Source organism: Ochlerotatus camptorhynchus, unplaced genomic scaffold, assembly GCF_037179485.1.
Source record: "Ochlerotatus camptorhynchus isolate MF236.1 unplaced genomic scaffold, CSIRO-AGI_Acam_v1.1 ptg000314l, whole genome shotgun sequence".
In the NCBI taxonomy this organism is placed as follows: Eukaryota; Metazoa; Arthropoda; class Insecta; order Diptera; family Culicidae; genus Ochlerotatus; species Ochlerotatus camptorhynchus.
In genome coordinates this window covers 326,362-330,814 of record NW_027040802.1, presented here as the reverse complement: position 1 = coordinate 330,814, position 4,453 = coordinate 326,362, and the positions used below count along the sequence as shown (strand labels likewise).

The following is a 4,453-nucleotide window of genomic DNA, read 5'->3' as shown; positions in this document are numbered from 1 at the left end:
GGCTATAAATATGCAATTCCGGCAAGACGAAGCAAGGATGAAAAATATGAATGAATAACAATCAGATGCAAAGCGGATCAAACGTTGGCAACCGTTATCAAGATCCTGGACCAGCATTTGGATGCTGTTGGACATTAGTCGATGGAAGATGTGGATGAACGGATTGAAAGTAAGATGTTGAGAGCGATGAGAAAGACGAACAAGAGCAACACTATTAAATTTTAAATTCGTTAAGGAAATGGTCCCAGCGGTTTCGGACCCTGTATATTTATTATTCAAAAGTTCAAAGTCGTGGAAAATCGCAGCCGTTAGACTATCTCATCAAAAATTGTATAGCTCAGTTAGACGAACTCAGTACACAAACAGCGACTGCTGGCATTAGGAAGCTACTGAAGGTCTATTGCTGCTTCTACTATGCCGGTGCAAATTTTAGGGCGAATCCTTGCTGATTACCCTAGTAACATGATGATAATCTAGAGGCACCTCTTCCACTTGCCAGTTGAGTACTTGTGAAGCAGGATTCGGTGAACGTCTGCCAGAATGACACCCGGTACAGAACTTTCTTCTCATGGGTGGACAACTTCTACCATCAGTCACCATTATCCTTCTCGTTGAGGGGCAGAACTTCGAAGTTGGCAACGATCAGCGTATACAGGCGAACAGTTCCAGCAGTGGCCAACGATCCAGCGCTTGTCAATCTTCTCATTCGTTTGGCATAGTTGAACCCAGAGCACAGTGGTTCAAACCTACCGAAAACGTGCGTTTTTTATTTAGGGTATATAAACGACATTTTGGAAGGGTAGTGTCTTCAGAGAAGTTGTTAGATACTTTGTAAGCTTTGTTTTGAAGTAAGTAAAATTAGGATCTATCCAGCAAAGTTGTAGATAATTCAAATATTAGCAATTTTGCTGAAGATGTCAATATCGTATACTCAATGTATGATGAGTTAACTGACGTTTTTATGAAAACTCCCTCAAAAATCATTTTTTGTTAGAAAAATATTCAAAATTTTATTTTAGCAGTATGATTTGTTCTAGAAAGTTGTTTTTATCATGGCTTGCTAGGATCATGATGTGTAGCTGAAAAAGCTATACAGTGTTGTTTGAATGAGAGATGACGTGTTGTGGAGGTAGGATGTTGTTGATAGTATGGCAAATGTATTTCTAACATGCCAAGCGTAGAACCTCTAATGAAACCACTTGTATTTTGTAGTTCAAAGGCATACTTTTTGAATGAAGGTGGTTTGGCTTGTCCGTATTTGCCCGTTCTCCAGATATTTTGCGTAGAAAATGACCTATTCTTATGTTAAAATATTGAATAACTTTTGATAGGTTCATTATAACAACCTAATGTTTTGTAGTAAAATACGTGTTTTGATGATATCTACAACTTTTTAGAACAAATCATACTGCTAAAATAAAGTCTTGAACATTTTTTCTAACAAAAACTGATTTTTGAGGGAGTTTTTATAAAAAACGTCAGTTAACTCTTCATACATTGAGTATTCGATATTAACATCTTGAGCAAAGTTGCTAGTATTTGCATTATCTACAACTTTGCGAAAGATGCCAACCACTTTTGAGCATGTTTACAAAATTTGAATTTTCTATTGCCCTTCTTGGTGGATAGATCCTAATTTTACTTACTTCAAAACAAAGCTTACAAAGTATCTAACAACTTCTCTGAAGGCACTACTCTTCCAAAATGACGTTTACATACCGAAAATAAAAACCGCACGTTTTCGGTAGGTTTGAACCACTACTGTGGCAGAGGAATGAATATTCCACTGACTCACATGCGTGTTATTTGATGCTCGTTTTACTTATAAACAGAACAGCAACACTGATTACCTTCGTATATAAGTTAAGAACGAACCCTCTTGGACCACAACCAACCGCTTCATCGGTGCATCTCTCTTATCATCATCACCGTCATCCATACCATCAGCAACAACAGCAACTAATCACTTCATTGGTACATCCCTATTATCGTCATCATCGTCATTATCCATAACAACCACAACAACAACAACAACAACAACGACGACGACTAAGACTCAGCAATCGGCATAGCAGCCAGCACGATCACTACCCAGCACCCAAGTCCAAACATCAGCAATTCTTCCCCAGCAACACAAAGGTAGCACAGTAACGAGCAAGGCATATTCCTACATCAGCAAATGGCCATCCGCCAGCCAACGCTGTCACCAACCCTTGGACCCGCCAACGACGGTAGACACCTCAGCAGTTTGGTCACCTTTGCAACAGCAACACGGCGACCACGTTTCCTCTCTTAATTTATCTTACTCAGCTGATTGATAGGGCTTCAGTAAGTTTGGTTATAATAGAATTCAATAAATCAGCCTCAGTTGGTTTAAGACCTCAGTAGAGTTAACTAGTGTTTTTTTTTAAACTTAAATCTGGATGACACAAATAACTCGTTCAATCCAAGGGCTGGTCACTATACACACTTATTTTGCGCCAACTATTTTCTCAGTGTGCCGCAGCTGTGCCGGCAGTGCCGAGCAGTCATTGAACTGACTTTTGTTTGCTTGTGAATAATACCTTGTTTGGCAACCCGGTATTTTAACAGCGCTTGTTTTTGTTTTGTCTTTCGAAACCTGAGATGACTCGGCAGTAGGAAGGACATTTCCGTACCGGGATACGGACCTTGCGGGTGAAGTTTCACCTAGTACGAGTCTACGTTGAATGAGGAAAAGTTCCAGGTTTTTCAACAGTGGTTATTATCGTAGGCTGTCCCGAGTGATAAGTGAAGCATAGTGAGGTCGCGACATTTTCTCAACCCTTCCTTCCTCTTTGCTTGCCGTGTGTGCTATTAAACAAAGGTCAATTTCTAATGAGCATGGCGTTTAATGGAAACGGTGCCGGCGGTGGCCAGGACGGGCCGCACAACAAGCACCTCTGTACCGGCCAGAAGATGTTCGAGACGGTTCCGCTCAATAGCCGGGACAACAACAACATCAACGTAACAGATGAGCCTCGGCGAAAGCGCGAGGTAGCAACCCGGCCCAACCATATCCTGCTGTTCATCATTATAAATCCAGTCTATCCTATTACAGTGGACGTTCTACACACCATCTGCTCACCCAACAGACAAGTGCAACGTATCAAGATATTCAAGAAGAATGGAGTCCAAGCTATGGTTGAGTTTGGCAGCATTGAATCCGCCGCTAGAGCCATTGAACTACTCCGTTTGCTGCACACAGAAGATCGACTATGCCAAGCCAGAAAAACTCAATGTTTACAAAAACGACACGGACTCCGTTGGGACTACACATCTTCGGCAGAAGGCCCACCCCGTACAATGACCGTCAATCATTAGTCAACCATGGTCCTAAACTATCTCTTCTGGGAGCCGGTGGAGGAAACGAATTTGTATCGAATTTTTCACCGCCCGAGTTTCATCCGTCGGAAAAATGGAAACCGACACCGACCGGAACACACGTCGGACTGATGAAGGAAGCACCGCTGACCCGAAACGGACCAGCTAACTTCATTCAACCGGTACAGCAACAGGGCGCAGTGATGATGGTCTACGGACTCGATAACAACACAGCCATCATCGATAAACTATTCAATCTGTTCTGCCTGTACGGAAATGTTGTCAGGATATAGTTCCTGAAGACCAAAGAGCATCCAGCACTTGAACAACATTCCAATCGGAAATGATGGTGGCAAAATTCAGATTGCATTTTCCAAGCAGAACTACTTGTAAGAGTCCACCCTGCCGTACAATTCGATCAGCTTCAAAAACTACAGAGCCTCCAAGAACAATCGCTTCCTTTCCCGAGCAAGATTCTCCACTTCTTCAATACCCCACCCGGTATGTCCGAGGATCTGCTGCTGACTGCATTCACCACCACGCAAGTGCGAATGTTCCCGCTGAAATCGGAACGTTCCTCCTCCGGATTGGTTGAGTTCCCGAGCGTTGCCCATCATGAAAGGCACAAAATTCCCGTTCATTATGAAGCTGTGCTTCTCCTCGTCCAAGACGATGAAAGGTGCGTGGAGCAAGAACCTGGAACAACCTGATAACCCAATTTCGACAGCGGCCGCGACAGCCTCCGCCGTTGCAGCAGCGTCCGGTGGTTTGGCGCCCATTTCGGTGATGGGCGAATGTCTCAAATCCGAACACGGTGAACCAATGTAAGATGGAGTCCGTGTCCTTTGAAGGAAAGCAAAAGCAACGACGAGACTTGGTGGAGATTCAGGGTTGTTTAAAAAAAAATTATATTGTGGCAACATCAATAACAAATTTTGACACATTCACATTACGCAGGTGCAGAAAAAGTTCAGTGTTGCCAGTAACTTTAAAGATCAGAAAAATTGTAACCATGTCTAATGTCATACCATACATGAACCATACATTTTAGCACACTGTGTGGAGTGACCAACCCCTTGGTTCAATCATCCGTGAGAACTTGACAAGGTAA

At 42.7% G+C, this 4,453-nt stretch overlaps 1 pseudogene; it reads left to right on the top strand.

Moving 5' to 3' along the window:
* The first annotated feature begins 2,862 nt into the window (after positions 1-2,862).
* Positions 2,863-4,170, top strand: LOC135707604 (heterogeneous nuclear ribonucleoprotein L-like; annotated as a pseudogene).
* Positions 4,171-4,453: the final 283 nt, after the last annotated feature.